The sequence below is a fragment of the Hirundo rustica genome, chromosome 3, assembly GCF_015227805.2.
Source record: "Hirundo rustica isolate bHirRus1 chromosome 3, bHirRus1.pri.v3, whole genome shotgun sequence".
In the NCBI taxonomy this organism is placed as follows: Eukaryota; Metazoa; Chordata; class Aves; order Passeriformes; family Hirundinidae; genus Hirundo; species Hirundo rustica.
Genome location: NC_053452.1, coordinates 27,840,858 through 27,858,954, shown reverse-complemented (window position 1 = coordinate 27,858,954; position 18,097 = coordinate 27,840,858).

Here is an 18,097-nt window from a genome sequence, read left to right as displayed (position 1 = left end):
AAACTCTGCCTAATTAGATAATTGCTTGAGGTAATTTCCTTGGGATTAATATGATACCCAACCCTGAATTGTTCTAGACAGCCGATGCTGAGCTTCCAAAACTGTGGTGGATATTTTCCAACCAACCACCCCTCTCAGTCTTTATACACATAGCAGTCTTTAGAAACACAATTAAATTGAGTTAGCATCCTAGAAAACATTGAAATTCCCTCTTCTTTCTGGAAAAGGCTGTCTGCATTCAACCCAGCTCTTCAGGTATAGATACAAATGGGCAGGGTACTTCAGAGTAATGTTGTATTTTAGGCACACAGGGGGAGGAACAAGTTGAGGCATCAAGAGCCCCTGAGAACACATACCACTGTCAATGTCTTGTGACTACCACTGCCAATACCTCCATTTTTCTCAGCACTCAAGACAAGGCTCAGAAGGCAAATTGAGTACAGAACATGAATGGCAAAAGTCTTCTAGAACTTCAGTATTAAGTTATCTGTAGTTTTCAGTAATAAGAAAGGATATTCCAAACACTTGTGGCTATCAAGGGCTTTGGGACGTATAGAGTAAGGTCCACTGAAACAGGAAGATTCAACTGAAATGACCCTGCATATCTCATTCCAGACTGTAAAACCTGGGGCTAGTAGTTGTAGAGCTGAGGTTGCACAGTCAGAGACATGTCTTTGACCCACCTCCTCCTCTCTGTGCAATTAACTGAAGAATTGGAAGTGAAGTCAAACTATACAAGCAGATAAGTGTGTATGAAACAATTTTTTCCAAGCATATTTTATCTTGTATACACATTACTATAATTAGAGGAAAGCTTCAGGACCACCTGGTGTACAATCACCTTTATTGTTCCCAGCTCCTCAGGCTAGGAGAGAGAAGAGGTTGTACCATGACCAAACAATCCTCGTTGTTATTTATTGATGGTTTTCCATAAGTGCCAGGCAAGTTGCAAGCTCTAGTGTACATAATTCCATAGAGTGCACCCCTTTACGCACTGAAAGGTGCGCTCCAGCTGTCTCCATTAGAGTGTTTACCGATCACTCGGTTTGATAATTGGAATCCACCATGTGTCTGTACTCATCCTCTGTCAGAAGGAATGAAAAGTAGATGGGAGATCATGGTCTGGTACATTAATTTGTCAGATGGGATTTGGTTTTGCATGTGTTGCAGATTCTGATGGAGAACACAACGCAGAAGAAATGTCTTGCACTTGGAGCCAGAAGGTGGTAAAACTAAGTCTCAGGAAATAGGATTATTTTTCCTCTGGGAGTTCATTCCATCGGCTCAACCCATCACTGAGAAGACTTCTATCTCCTGAGGAGACAAACTCTGCTTTATGGAGACCTCCATTGTATGAGAGAAGGGATACACACCTAAGGATTTTAGGAAGCCCTTCAAGGAGATGAACGGGAAATCCTGTACACATTTCAAGTTCTGTGAAAGGCTGGGGTAGGGAGCTGGGACAGGGCTAACATGCCTGTGGTGACTCTAAAGACTGTATTTCAAAGACAATTGGGGATACAAGCATCATAAAGTCACCCCAGGACACTCATCTTAGTGAGGAGGTGTCATCACAGCATCAATGAGGTTGGAAGGCACCACTGGAGAATGTCTAGTGAAGTCTCCCTGCTCAGAGAAGTAACATGTTCAGGGCCATGTATTTTAGGGCATCAGCTGGAGTTTCCAGCTGTCTGAGTACTCCCTGTGTAGGCACCTAGTCCATACTTGAGAGAAGGATGGTGTAGTTCGATAACATTTATCACCTGCTAGGATAAACTAACGGGGTATGATAGAAGCACTATTTCTTTGCTATTATGTTTTGCTAGTATGTGAAATACTAGAGTATTTCTAAGACATGGGACTAACTAAAATCAAATACCTCAAACTAGGTTCCTCTGCCCCCCATGGCTGAATACCTGTGACCAAATATTCACCAATTAGCTTATCCTAAGTATTGGGATTGTCGATAGTAGTGAATGGTAATAGTGCTTGAATAATAACCAAGGCATAGTAGCTTGCTGTCTTGTAAGTTTGTGTTGTCAGTTCAGCTGATTTTGAACAGGAAGAATTGGTCAAAAATTAATAAATGAGGCAAATTAATTTACAATTAAAAAATTCTAATCTAACCTTCTAGAGAGCCAGGACATCCATCTATTTCAGTTGACCAGAACTCTGCTGGGGTTAAATTTAGAAGTGTGCCTAAGGTGAGGCCTGAGGTATCTTCTCTATGAAGACAATATTTTACATATGATCTTCTGTAAGAATGCAATTCAAATTTTTTGGATATCATAACATGGGATTCCACAATGTTTATTCAGGGAGAATATTGCTTTTAGATTGTCAGGTTTTGCACATCACTAATAGAAACATAAATTTTGTCTGATTATATATTTACCAGGGTGTCAGTAGACAGTTCAATTCCTGCCTTTGCCTTATGCTTCTTGAAGAACTCTCATGCAAGTCATATGTCTTTCCAGGCTTCCATTTGCCATATCTGTACTAGTAGTAAGAGCAGGGCCTTTCTTACTAATTTTTTAACCTGACTACTTTGTTTAGATGATCATTTCTTCAGTGCAGCAAGTACTCTGTTCTCTGCATCTGCAATGGAGCCAAACTGAGTGGAAATGAATGCTTGGAAGTTACTGTGAAGAGCTTTGTCACTGTTGGCTTAGAACACATTTTTGCCATGGTCAAATTTCTTACAACGGTTTATTTTTGTGGCAAACATTGCTATGTTTTGACTTAAATATAGTAAAATCTTCAACTTGATGAAATGGCAAAAAATGTCACAGTTCATCATGCTACAAAGTATAAACAATCATCAAACAGGTGAAAAATACATTAAAGAAGAATAAAACTTCAAACAGGTTTTAAGTAGTTCACTTTTATGTTTTAATAGCTCTTTAGGAGCCTGTAAATAGAAAGTCAATTGGATTTCAGACTTGTTTCCATAGTTATATTACACACAGGGAGTATTCAATAAAACAAATCTTTTATTTAGTTCCTGACAGGTAATTAAAATGTGCCTCTGCATTTTCTTGTCTGTTACTGTCAGAACTAATATCAAAGATTTCTAGAGTTTACAAGTATTCACAAATATATTGCAACTTAATTTTATCTTTTGGGCTGAAAACCTGGTGCTAACTGGAAGTCTTTAGTTAGTGGAAAGTTTGAATCCTGTTTGGCATTCTAAGCCTAACATTTCTTTTTTACTACAAAAATTTACTCTCGGCTTCAAAGATCCTGAGTCCTGTTTGCACATTTTTCAAAGTAATAGATGGCAGGCAAAGGCAAATATGTAGAAAAACAGTTTCAAGAAACAGAAAAAAATTTAGAGAAAAAGGAAAAAAAAAATATTGTTAACATTCCTGAAAATATTTGGGACATGGGGATTAAAGTACTATGAATTTTTTTGAATTCTTAGTTGTCAATTAAAATGTTTTTATTTCATGTGTCTGAGATTTTTCTAGGTACTGTTCCACGAAGGACCATTCAGTTCTGGAGTCTCCTCAAAATATACTTTTAGAAGTTTTAGAAGACAGCACCTGTGGATGTGAAAAAAAGTGCAAGAGGGACACTTCTCTTTACCTGGATCAGTACGGCTAAATCAGAAACCTTTGGTCTTTGTGTTTTTACAGGATTGTGTATGGTGGCACCACGGGGTTGGATTTCACAGCTGGGGATCATATAAAGAATAAGCTGCATTTTACCAGACTTAGGTGGATTTTTTTTCTCTTTTTTTCTATTTTTTTTTTTTTTCTGTATGTCATTGTAGTCTCTTGCTTCTGCAAAACTTTAGTACCCACCATAGAATATGGTGACCAGTAGATTTACCAGGATCTGTATCAAAATTCCTGAATCACTTACTTATACAGGAAGCTACCTCTGTGCTATTCTTTGTGTATCTCCCAAACATGGAGGAAAATTGCTTTGGGAAGTGCTTTATGAATTAAACTGATTAAGAATTAAGCTAATAACAATGATTGGCCATAGCTTGGCATGTGGTAACTTTGTGATGCATTTCTCACACCTGCCTTGTCATTTTGGCTACAATTGCCTGACTGCATGGATAACCAACTACCTTGTTTTTGTGGATGCCAAGCATTGGTTGTCCTCCCTACAGTTATTTAAAACCACTGTAATTTTTCTTTGATCAGACCTACTTAAGGAAATACACAAATCTTCATGTGTGTTGGGCGCTCTTCCTGTTGGTATGTAAGACCATGCTGTGTTCCACAGCTCTGGGCCAGCTCGGCGCTCTTGGGGGATGTTTGATGGGCACAGAGGCTGGGGGTGCTGGGGTCATAGGAGATAAAACAGAGTTGGGAGAAAGAGAGTTTCCTAACACAGTATGGGAATGCTGTATGAAGAGAGTTTTGCCTTCCAGATGGCCATGTCTAAACAGAGGCAGCAGTGTCCGAGGGGGGAGGATATCTGTTTCTCAAGGGTTGCCAGCTTGGGCTGTTGACTGTTGTGGGTGTGGTAAGTAACGCGATGAGCTATAGCTATCACCTTACACACAAATGCATCTCAGTCCCTTACTGAGGCTTGACATCAGGCAGTAGGCTTATGTTTTATGAGTATTAAAATGTCATAGCTTTAGTACTAACTTGTACAATTTCTGGTATAATTCCCCCACCCTCACTTCTTCTTTCATGTTAGAATTAGAAGAATGATTACAATCTTTATTGTCCCTTAAAAATGAGCTTGGAGACATTATTATAGAAGAGGGGTAATCACAACAGAATGGTAAGATTTGCAGTATTACTGATGGGCTCAGCTAAGCCAATAAAATTCTAGAAAAAAGGCCTAAGCTGCAGGAATTTGCAGGGATTTATGAGTTCTTGGCACAGTTGGGAGTAACTGTTTCCATGAATGGCCGTTTTATCAAAAAATTAGATTTATGTAGCACAAAATGTTTGCCACAGTGGAAACAGTCCTACTTTCTGGATTACTCTTGGTTCTATCTGCTGTCAAAGCTAATCACACTGAGCAGTTCATCTGTTTATTACCATAATATTGTTTTTGCAGCACGCATAAACACAGCTCTTTTCATATTAAGCCTCATAGCCACTTTAAACCTGTCTTTTATCTATTGCTCTCACATTTCTAACCAACTTATTGCATTTGCAGACACTGCAACAAATTTACGTGTTTTATAAACCTAACAGAATGCCTTGTGTACTGATTGATGGAAAATCAGTTCCTCAGTTGCCAGGCAATGATTGATTTTCCAACACAGCTGCTCCAGCTGTGCTACAGATGCTATTTTTTCTCAGATATCATAAATGGTGTTGTAAGCTATTGAATACGATCCTTAATTGTAAGGATCTCTGAGAAATCAGTCATTTCAGTTCTAAATGGCCGTTTGGTCATTACCTTCAGCTATGTTTTGTGGTTTTGTCTAGTAGACCTGAAATTAGCTGTGTTGCTTGGAGGCTACTTAGGTTTATTTTGCAAGAAGCTGGTTTGCAATCTGTGACAGAAGTAAATGCTTGTCACTAAAGATTACAGTTCATTACAAAATACTGTAGCCAATAGCATGTGCTGATGACAGCAAGCCTTTTTCCTGGAATGTGTTTCAGATTCCAGTATTTTATTTCAAACCTTGCTCAGCTGTGTATGACTAATAAATAATAGAGGAAATAATAACTCAACAGAAAATTTGCAGACCTTCTTTTGATCTGGGGAAGCAGACTTTGGTTGCTCAGCGTTCTTTTAGATGACCTTCATAATTTAGTTGTAGGCTGTGATTTGGCTCTGCTATGCATTCCCCAGCAGCATAAAATATTAAAGTCAAGCAATATCAATAATTCATACTTTTAGGCAACAGGGATATCAATGAGAGGGAACATTAGGATTTGCTAAAATTAAAAGCAAAACTCTGCTTAAGGTACAAGCGCAACCTTAAGGCTTTTAATGCTCATTATGCGAGAGGAAATTAAGCCACATTTCATGTTTCATGGAAAGAGGAGCTGTAGTTTGTAGTTGTCCTGTCATTTGTACATTAGCCTCCTATTCACAACAGGGTAATATGTCTCCTTGCTAAAATAATGTGTCTTCTTCCTGCCTCGTTGGCAGACTGGGTTCTTTTCCCTACCTTTCTCAAGAAAAGCACTTCTCAGTGCTTTCTTCTGGGTATGAAATTTGATTCTTCCTAAATCCAGTTACTACTGATATTGGCAGCTTGGCTGGTTGCAAAGCAGAGAGAACTGAAGCATGGTCTGGCTTCTACACCTGGTTTTGCCACTGCCTTTTGGGCAAATCCCTGTGGTCTTCTGCATTTAATTAAAAGTTTCTCAGAGTTGTTGTTCAGTGTCTAGCCCCAAGAGCCTCTGATTTCTGTGGGTCAAAGCACAGAAACAGTATCAGTAGGAATCTAAAATGCAATTCATTCCAACTCCAACTTCTAGAACATGATATTTTCCTTGAGGTTTTCTCTTTTAAAAGTAAATTGATGTCTACTTTGTCTAGTCTTGTCTTCTAATAAATATATGTCTAAATGGTATAAAATGATAGATGATTTAATAGTCTGGTATACTTCCATGCAATAATTTTTGGAATAGTCATTTATACTTGCCTTCTGCATTAAGGCAATATCCTCGTGCACATCCATTTCTTCAAAGCTGATATTCTTCCAAAACAGCAATAAAAAGCCTCTCCATATTTTAGTTGAAATTGATACCTTTCAAAGCAAGTCTACTAAAGACATTTTAAGATAAATCTACACTTTCCTTCTGTAAGCTTTCTTTTTTTGCCTTCTCCTTCAAGAGAAAGGGGTCTCCTCTACTTTTCCTTTGGTAGCTTGCTCAGCTTTTCAACATCTTGCAATTTTAGATGCAACTATAGGAGGAGTCCCAAAACAAATTCCCAGTGGAATTGCTAGGTTTTAAGCAAGAATGTCCTTCGAACTTAAGTATATTCCTCTTTCCATACTGCTAGTACTGAGTGGCTCTGTCATTTTAGGTTTTCTGTTACTATCAAGTAGGCTGCAAGCTGTACTCACTGCACAGAAATTGGAAAAGACGTGGTTTAAAGTTGTGGTTGTGTAATGATATCTGGGTGAACACTGAAAATAAACTGTGGCCTGAGTTGTCTTCATGTAAGTTTGTGTGTGCTCATGTCAGGCATTCAACAATAAAATTCACCTTTTAAATTCAGGTTTGTTTCAGAAACATGGGTAAGCTGTAAGATCAGGTTATGAGATGTCTTTGGCAGTCATTTGTGAACAAACAGCCTGGTTCTTCTGTTTTGGAGGAGAACCTGGATGGAAGAGATGATAGCACTTCCATTTAGTGTTGATGTGGCAAGGCAATAAAGCAAAATGAGATCCTTTCCATTGCTACCCATCCTGTTGTACATGAAAGAAATTGCAAACAGCAGATGAGGGTATGTCAGGGGTACTTTGACCTCTTCAGCAAATGCTGTGAATTGGCTTTGGTTACTTAGGGAAAAGCAGATTTTTAAGAGAAGAACTTTGTTTTCCTGAGGCTGTGATTCATTTTTGCCCCTGCTGTGACACTTCCCTGAGCCTCTCTGTTATTTTGCTCTGAGGGAGGACTTAGAGAACTGACCCTTTGGTTGTTTTGGTTTCCTCTTGGTCAAAGTGCTGCTCTTGCTTTTTGGAGGAGGTTGCAAACAGCTGTTTCCTGACAATAGAAGTAGTTTTCACCATGATCTGATCCACAGGAATGTGTGAGAGACAGGTCATCACACAACTTGACTTCAACTCCCATATCAAGTCTGGAATCTTACTATGCCAATGTCTGGTAAATGACATAGTGTTCTACTTTCAATGGAGCTCCATCGGGCTTTGGCTCTGGGGTGCATGTGGCATTCTTAATACTTCTGACATATGTCTCATCTTCTTTTAACATTTTATGCAATACAACATCTTAGAATTTTTTCCGTCATCTTTTCCAATTTTTTTGCTATCTTTTTCCAGTTGCCAAGTAATGATGTCATCACAATGGTAAGGATGTCCCAGTTGTAATGGTTTCACGTTCACTAAATTCTGGTCTAGTACTTACTCTTTTTGTGAGAGAGAGACTAAGAGAAAAATAAAGAAGGCTCAACCTTAAAAATTAACAAATAGTTTTATTAACACACACTAAAAGAATAGAAAAAAGAAAGTTGGAAAAAAACTAAAACAGAATGAAACTTCAAAAACACTCTTCCCCCCCCCTTACAAACTGTTAACTTTTTTACAAAACAATATAAAGAGATAAAACTTGTACTTTTCACTCAGTTTTACTATTTGACAATAGTCTTTCATTAATTCTTTAGGGGAAGAGTCTCTCTTAGAGTCATGGATCCCACTGACAACTTAGAACAGTTCTCTTGTGCATTTTAAACTGTCACAAAAACAACCGCCCGGAGAAACCTGCTTTTGTGACCCTCCCAGGAGCAGTTTCCTAGGCTGCTTATGGGTCATGGGTCTTAGACTTTTGCATACTGGAGTGTCACTTTTTAAAGATGAGTAACTCTAAAACAAAGGATTCTTCATCTTAAGGTACAGAGATATCTTCTCACTTCTTCACTGGCGCAGAGAGCTTCTCATTTCTATCTCTTTTCAAGCATCTTATAAGATTAATATTACTTAGTCCATCACAAACACCTTTGCTCAAATCCACACATAAATCAAAACAATCATCTCCCTAAATGCATATTTTTCCCATGATTTAAAGGAATTATCTAAATACAGAGTTCATTTCCATGGCTTAAGTAAAAATGGAACAACTAACTCGTCAACCTTCTGTCTTAATAGTCTTTTCACTCTTGCTCTACTGACTTCATGCTGATTTTTTCTTTATGTTCACTCTGTCCTTTCTTACTCTCTCAGAGAAGGGCTAAGTTCTGGAAGCTTCATGTTGCTAGGAATGGGTTAAATCTGCTCGGAGTCTCTTCTCCCCTGAAGTAGCTCGTGGTGTTAGATGTTTAAGGCCGCGCTGGTGAAGGAGGAAGAACTCACAGAAACATCAGAGATCGGAGCATTCAGGCAGTCTGGAATCACAAAAAAAAACAGGCAGGATCATAAATGCCTTCTCAGCCCACCCCTTGGTGTAAATCGGGGTGGCCTCAGCCCAAATGGTGCCCATAGCTCTCATCAGGGGCCCGACAGAGATCTCTCCCTGCTTCAGGGAAGTTTGGAGAAAGTAGTTGTTGTAAAGCAGCAACCTCTCCTTCCCCCCCCTTCACCTGGGAACCGATGGAATCTGGCCAGGCCTCAGGCCAGCTCCCGCCCAAAAGTGGGGAGCAGCACGCCCAGCTCGATGTTACCTGTCTCTCTCTGGCCAAAGGAAAGAAGAATAAGGCCCACCTACAGGAAATCAAGGGTTTTTATATGGTACTTCCCAAAGTCGTAGCTAACAATTTTCAGTGGTCAGAACAGATGCCAATATTCCAACTAACTCTCTGATAGGTCCCAGTCTTTTCTAAAGCAATTCCCAGGTCCTGACCTGGAGAATTATTCTACATTTTTCTATAACTAAAAAACCAAACTGCACTAACCCATGACACCAGCACAGCTTGTGCTATAAGCTGTGGAAAGGAAGCCCTTGCTCTTCCTCCTGAATGCTGCTTACTCAACCAAGTGTTGATACTTTGCTTAGCTATGTGAGTCGTTACTTAGTGCTCCTTGTGTCCTGCTTAGAACTTTTCCAAGTTCCCATTCTCCTTTTCTTGATCACACATAATACATCTAGTTCCTTGCCCTGAGTTATATAGTTGTGATGAATATTATTAAAAAGATTGTGGTTTTCCCCTTTTCTTTGGACAAGTCAGATCACATTGTGTGAGAGACCTACCACTACCCTCATTTACCACCACAGAAACTTTATGTTGAACTTTTTAAGCACCAAAGTGATTCTGGAAATAAATGCCCCATACCTCATGAAAGAACTTAAACTTCAACTGTGTTCCTTTTCTTTAAAAAAAGGGTTTCACTTTCTTCTTTTAAATTGAACTGCAAATTGCAAACATGCTATAGTGTTTTCCCTTTTCCCCAACACCAGACTAAGCAGGGGATTCAAGCTACCTCCAGCTCCCACCCCTCCTCCTACTCCTTTTGGGATTTGTGACATTGGAGATATGTGGTGACTGCTGAGGAAATTGCCCTAAGTGATATTGGAGTAATTCCCCTTCATTTTAGTAATAAAGGTTGCATATGTTTTATGAGAATAGCACCCCTGCAGTACAGAGAGCTACTGTGATCCATCACTTTAAATCAAGAAATCATTTGACACATTTATTTCCTGAGCAGGAAGTGTTCTGTCAGATCAGCTGGAAACCCTGAAATTTGTACATGTTAAGATGAAAGTCAAAATAGCAGATGCTGTTATTTTACTGGTCCAGTTCCGTTTTCCTAGGAAGGCCACTCTACCATTGGGATGCTGAAGAAGTATCTATTTCTTTCCTTTCCAAATGTATATGTCTGAAGAAATTTATTAAAATAGGCATAGGGATTGCAGTTAGTCATTTTTAGAGGACTGTTTATCTGATGTGGTAAAATCTCATCCAAAATAGAAATATACTTCAAATGTGTCATATATAGCAGTGGTCTTAGCAGAAAAAAAAAAAAAAAAAAAAAAAAGTGATAACATTTCCCATGTTATTTTAATCAGAAAGTTGTAAAGTATATTTTCCAAATTTAATGCAGATTGTAGTTGACTTGTAACTGTATATTCAGCAAGACCAAAACTAGACACTTTGAAAAGCACTGGTAAGGAGGGAGATGGCAAGGATGGCCAATTGCACTTACCTTGAAGGCATCAATTGCACAAGAACCTTTCTGTTTAGATTGTGGGCATCAAAGAGGCTTCCAGCCAGGCTGTTAGCTGTATATGTGCAAGAACTGACAGAGTATTCTCTGGTTAGTCAGCTGCAGCTTAAACATTACTGATATAAAACCTATGCTGGAGATGTGTGAGCCTTGCATGCCAGCTGCATTTTTATTGGCCTTCTGCAGCTTCAAAGGCTTTCCTGCTCTAAAGCCCAGGCAGGTACCCTGGGCTGCCCTCAAACCTGCCTCTCCCGGCTTATTGATTCTCAACATGGCTTTACCCACAAGTTAAGCTATTAGTTTTCAGTGTGCAACATCTTGAAAATATGTTCTTATTGAGCTGCTTAAAATTTTCAATTTTTTTATGTCATTAATAAATGTGTTGCTGTTTCCCCCCTTCTTCTGTTATTTCACCTGTCAGAGAGATCTGTGTAAGTAACAGATGCCCAAAGTATTTTGACAGGGTATTTGTTTCTGTTTCTAGCATAAAACTCATGTGATGACAAGCTGACAGTAAAAAGAGATTTACCCCAAATGTGCTACAGCCCCACTATTCCTCTTCCCTCTTCCACCTGAAAATTAGCTTTACTGTTATTACTTTGGCACGTGTCTTGCTTAAAAAAAAAATTCCCTCCCTGGCTAGGTGAGGGGGATCCTGGTCTTCCTTCTTTTTGAAGAGGCATTCTTTGGCAAGATTCTTTGTGTGATCAGGAAGAAATGCAAGTGTCTCTAGGAATACTGATGAATGTATGAGGTCTGTCAGTCATCTTGAACACACAACTGTTGAACATCCTGAACAGCTGAGAAGAAATCCCTGAAATATCTGTAATGCTCCTTAAAGTCAAGCACAGCAGGTATGTCTTGAAATGAATCTGAAAATTAATCTTCAGTTTTCTGTGACTATAAAAAAAAAAGATATTGAAGTACAACAATGCCTAAATTTTCCCTAGCTTGTTTTTGGTGTCAGATACTCTACAGAATGACCCAGTTATTTCAGACAATAGCACTGAATTTTAATACTTAAGATATCTAATAATTAGATAAATCTAATAGCCTGCTGGTACTGTTTGTGAAGTAAGCCAAGTTGATTACCATATAAGAGGAACTCATTAATTTTTGAGTTTTCATTTAGAAATATGTGTCTTTTATCTTTATAGTATCTTTGCCTGCACCACCAACATTTCAGTGAATCTGCCTATGGTCAGTGATACCTCACAATCAGGCTTTGTAAGTTCAGTCATGCCTGTGTATCTGCAGCATTTTGGAGCCTTGTAACTTGTTCATACCACACAGTGGAACAGGGTTTAGAGATGTTCCAAGGAACAACACTCAGGAAACAGATGAAAAATTGCCTCATGTGTCTTAATTAAATAATCCATCCATTTTCATACAGAGAAGTGGCTTTTGTCATATGGTATTAGCCCCAACATTTTCTCTACAGTACTGTGGATGAACCCATATGGGCAGGTGGTACCTGAAACAGTCCGCTGAAATAATTCTGCCCTTCAGAGTGACACTTTCTGTACTAAGGCCTGTCCCTTTTTACACCAAAGCAGCAGCTAGTCAGATGGGGACCTGAGCTAGGGTGAGGGCTTTGGATATTCTTACAAAATGGAGCAGTAAAGACCTGGTTGTTGAAACTGAAAAATACATTAAGCATCCAACTGAATTTCCTCATTGTTCCTTATTCTTACCAATAAAAACTTGGCAAAGCAGCAGTGTATCTGCTTTTCTGAAGTTTTTGTCCTAAAGTCTGGGGATTAAAGTATAAGTGATGAAGGTTTGTATGACTACAAAGAACATCTTTGCTCCATGTTTTCAGATTAACTGTCCCCTGCCTGATTAAGTGTCAGGACTGTAGCTGGACTGCAAGACGCTGAAATTCATTTCTACCCCAATATGTATAATGCTCATTTTCAGGCATAAGCCTGCAGATAAAATCAGTTCAAAATCTGTAAGTTAACATGGCAGAGAGATTTCAGGGCAGCCTACCTGTCTGGACATTAGTGGAGGAAAAGCCCTTTGAAGTCACAGACGGCCAATAAAAATGCAGCTGGCATTCAAATCTTAAACAACTCCAGCACTGAGATTTTACATAGCTAGTGAAGGCTGAAAATTTTCAGAAAGTGCCTTTGAACACTGGTCCACAGTAAGCTTGTGTACCCTACACTATGACCCAACTTCATCACCCTTGTTTTCTTGCTAATAAAAGCTCTGTGCTGCTGTCTTGCCCAGGGGCAAGCATGGCAAGGTCCTGCATGTCCTGTACGGTTTCCTCTCTGCAGGACAGGACACCAGATGAAGAGCTCCAGAAAGTCTGGTTGTGCCAAGGCTGGGCAGTCACCCAGGAAGGGAAGAGTGAAATTCCTGCTGACGTCTTGGGAGTGAGGTCAAGCATTTCACAGGCTGATACAAGAGGGTATTGTGGAATCACAGAACCTTAGAATCATTTAGGTTGGAAAAGACCTCAAAGATCATAAAGTCCAATCTTTAACCCAGCACCGCTAAGTCCACCACTAACCAGTGTTCCTAGGTGCGACATCTACAAATCTTTTGGTTTCTCTTTCATTTGTAAATTGCCTGACATTTCCCTCTCTGCAGGGTGGCTCTGTGGGGCCAATTGGCACGAAAAGTCAGGAGAGAGCTGGGCTTCACTTCCTTTGACCTGCAGGGGGAACTGGAAGAGCTGGTATGCTCTGTCTCTGTTTTGGCATCCTTGGTGGATGCAAATTCTTTCCAGAGCCTTGTACAGCCTCTAGCAAAAGGATACAGGGGTTTCTGAGCTTACTGGCACAACTGGAATGCAAAGACAGATGAACTAAGTTGGCATGGCTGGCTGTCAAAATTCAAAATAGCCCCCCAGCTTTCTGAATTATCCAAGTTTATTGGTTCTTGAAAGAGAAAGAATTGAGACAGACACATTAGATACCCTTAAGAACTTAATTAATTTTGGCTCTCTATTTAAGATAATGTGTTTTTTCCTAATCCTGGATGGACTTTAAATACTGTGTTTCTGTCTTATAAAGATATTTCTGGGAATCCCAAGTATCCTTCCTTTTCCTGTGGACAGGTTTAAGGGTGGAAGATGGGGGCAATGGGCAAGAGTGGGGACACAAAGTTATTCTTTTGTTGTAACAGGATCGTGGTATGGAAAAGGTTGACAACCGCTGCAATTGGATTTTACAGGGAAATTCGAATTATCACACTAAAAAAGAACCCATTTTTTCATTTACAAGTCCTGAAATAGCATGTCATGGGTGTAAGCACTGAGCATTGCCTGTGCTTGGCCTCAGGTTAAGCTAATTTGGAGGAATGATAGATAGAATTTTATTGCTGACATTTGGTTTGTTTGGGGGTTTTTTGTTTTTTGGGGGTTTTTTTGATGACAGCTGTTAGCAGCTGCTTCATGGTTTGGAGGGTTACAAGCAGCCTGAGCAGAGCTAGACCTGTGAGCAGAGTTCAGGTAGAGCAGGAGTCAGAGGGACGAGCCTCTGCCACTTTCTCTCTGAGTAGCCCCATATGTGTGTGAGTGAGTGGTGTAGTCAGTTTACTTGAGCAACCCTGCCCATGCCAGGGGGCTTGGAATGAGATGATCTCTAAGATCCCTTCCAACACAAACCATTCTATGATTCTATGATTTCCAGATAATTTATGCTTTTATCCAACTATAGAGCACATAATAAAACAAACAAAAAAAAAACCTCCTTAAAAATGTTTGCAGATGTTCTCTCCTCTGGCTTTTTTTCTTTCCATTTTGAAACTTCCTGTGTTTCCCATGTAATTCAGAGTTCTTGCTTTGAGAAAGAAAGCACATTTGAAATGTTGTAGCTACTTCTGCACCTCACGAATAAGATCAGATTCAGCTTAGCTCAGTTGTGGTGGAGAAAATCTCTTCACACTGTGTTAAAACCTCACTGGATTATATTCTAGTTTTAAGTAGTCTGAAGAAATTATAGAAGAAAAATTGGGCATTGCTAATTAGAAATGGTATGCTTTGCTAGCCTGGTAAAATCTTGGTATTCTAAATAAATGCATCAAACATTGGATTAGGAGCGTAGAAAAGCATACATGTTCAAATCTTAAACACATCATAATTTTAAGTGTCCGCAAGTGTTTAAAAAGTGTTGGTAGGAATGAGCACATATATCCATTCACTAGTTAAATATCATAACCTGTTTCTTTTCTAAACACATGCGCGAGGGAACAGAACACATTTAAGATGTTAAACACATTGACATGTTTACAATGTGTTGCAAGAGAGTGTTTAACTTCTTGTGCTCCAAAGCTAAACACTTTGGAATTAGAGGGTTTACTAATTCTGCTTTTATTCAATGTGACTATCACTTACAGACACTTATTGGATAAAGTTTGAATGGATTCAGAGGAGATTAAAAAAATTAATCGGAGAGGGAGGAACATTTTGGCTTTGGAACCATAAGGGAAAAAGATGTGTGTTAATAGTTTGCAGTGTTCTGTGCTTTATGTATATGTCCCAGTGAGCAAATAATTAAAAAAAAAAATGACCCGAGATTTATGAACTGTCCCATATCTGGTTCATGTAAATACTAGTACTGATCATTAGTTCAAATTAGAGGTCAAATTAGAATTCATTTACAAGGTGCATTAAAAATAAGCCTTAAAAAAGAAAGTCAAGTCTTAAGTAAAACACTATCTCATTGGCCTCCCAGATCACAAAAACCCCCCTAGGATTCCTGGGTCAGTAGAGCTGGTATGGCAGTAGTGCAAGGGCAGGGTAGGGAAGGGAACACTGCTAACCTCTTCAGGTGGCATTTTTAAGGTGTGCTGTTCTGACCTGGTTTTCTGTCTTGTTGACCCAGATGTGAGCCTTTATGTAGTTTAACTTCCAATCACCATGGAATCAAAGATACGTGAATCTAATTTGCATGGAAGTTGCTGGGGGATGCTGGACTGAAGTCCTTTTGGTGATGAAGATGCATTCTGCCCTTTCAGGTGTGAGCTTCCTGGAGCAGAAGCTGCAGGTTGGTGACTTGTCAGACATCACATACAAGGCCAAGGGATTCAGTCACACTGCAAGGCATGGCATGGTTACCTGCACTGACTCCAGGTGTAAAATGAACTAACAAAAAGCCTGAGTGAAAGCGTGGAGCTCTTTAAACCTATCAGAAATGGGAACTCTCCAGAAAAGTAGAGGGTAGCTGAAGCAGCTTAAAGAGCACTTTGCTGGAGCTTTAGGCAGCAGGCGCACTGGTGAGGGAAGGCAATTAGAAGATAGCCTTATTGCTGACATCCTTTCTCTTTCTTTTTCATGGGTTTAATGTAACTTGGGCAGAGAAGGCTAACTATTGCTCAGTATATAGCACACATTTGGGAAGTGCTGCATGCCACAGTACCCCTCCTCCCAACAATGGGAATGATGTATTTCAAATGGAGATTATGAAAACGAAAGTGAAAAATCAGTGTAACTGATCTAAGGTTAAGAACTACATTTGGGAAGCTAAGGCTACATTTAAACTGATGATGGATGCTCTCACATGAAGGGTCCATCCAGCTGTTATGCCTGGTTTTCTTCCTGTAGATGCAGTGTGTATTCTTAGTAAGACACAAGGTAACTCAGGCTCTAGTAGAAAACACCAGGATTATAACGGATATCTGAGGTTAAAAGCTGCTTCCAAAAATGTAACAGAAAACAATGGCTATCAGAATAAGCATAGCATAGTGAGTGGTTGATGACAAAATATTTAAAATTTCAAAGGAGCTCTTCATAGGAGCAGCAAGCAGTGTTGCAGCAAGTAAAGGACTTTCATCTGAGAGTAAATGAACATTTTAAATTCTGTGTTGGATGCAAGTGCATGAGGTGAGACCACTCTTGTGCAATACCAGAAAAAAACAACATAGCTTTTGATTAAGATGAAAGCTAATCTCACATAGCAGTCTTCAGAAAATGAAAGCTAGTAGTAAATACTAACTTGGAAAACTGCAATTTAAGAATAAGAGAGGCAGGGAAATACATTAGCTACTGAAAGTGCGTCTAAGCTTTTGTTTCATGGAGCGTGTCATCAGTGCAGTGTTCGGGAATACAATTTTCTCTAATAAAATTGGAGACTAGGTGTGTATGAGCCACTAAAACAAACAGCAGTGGTCAAAGTGCTCATGTAGCTGAGCACACACAAATTTCTGTCATGTCTCTCCTTCATGGAAATGTGGGGGTTCTTTTGAGCCACACAAATATTATTTGCACACTGAATGACAAAAAAGGGAGAGCTTTTGTGTTACAGAAGACTTGTACTAAACAATTCACATGTGTATATGTGAATACCTGCCACTTCTAGTTCAACTTCCAGTTAAATAAGGACTGACGTTGCACCTGCAGAGGATGGGACTTAGAGCCTGAAGGTAGGAATTTTGCTATAGGAAAAAACATGTTAAGGTAATTTAAGGATTGAAAAACATCAGAGAAAGGCCAAAACTGCTTTTTACTGGCCTCAAATAACAGTCACTGAGGAAGTTGTTCAGGCCTATCTCTGGTGCTAGAAATGTAAAGCGAGTGAAATGTCCTGTGTGGATGGTCTAGGAAAAACTGGCTCCTGAAGCAAAGTAGGTGGTCTTGTTTGCGTTGGCTAAGAGAATCTACATATATGTTCTAGAATATAACTGTTTTGATGTGATGGCTTTACTGGGTGTACCTGAGCAGAAGGCTGTGTGCTTTGACTGCATTTTCATTAGATACAGTAGGTATAGCACAACCTGACTGAGCCACAGCTTGTTCATCCCGGAAATGCAACCACTGCTCCACATTGTTCCCAGTCTCCAGACTGGAACAAATAAGTACTAGCACAATAAACCTTCTATTGAAAAGGATTCTAGGGCCAGATTCTGGCAGGTCCTTAGCAGAGCAGAATGGTGCTAGTGGAGGGTGGAGCTGCCTACGCTCTCATAGGAGAGTTGCCTTCACTGACATGAAACATTGGAAGCAAGTGACGGCGCCACCAGAAGTTTGCCAAATGTATGGAGAGTCAATGTGACAAAGCAAAAACTTGTGATTCAGGACCTCTGAATCAACATGTCTTTTTTGAAAAGCAATCCTCACTCTATTCGCCATAGTGACAGTAGGCAGTGGTGTTGCTTTCCATTGACACATTCAGTAGCAGGGAATAAGAAAACACTTCCTAGCACCAAGGAGGAAAGCAAGGACAAGTAGAGCAGGATGAGACAGCCTGACCCAGGCAGCTGACACACATCAATTTTACATGGAAGATACTGTATGTGTTTGTTGTTTGGGTGCTTTGTGTGTTTGCCCCATGACCAACAACAGGAATTCAAACATGCGACTGCAAA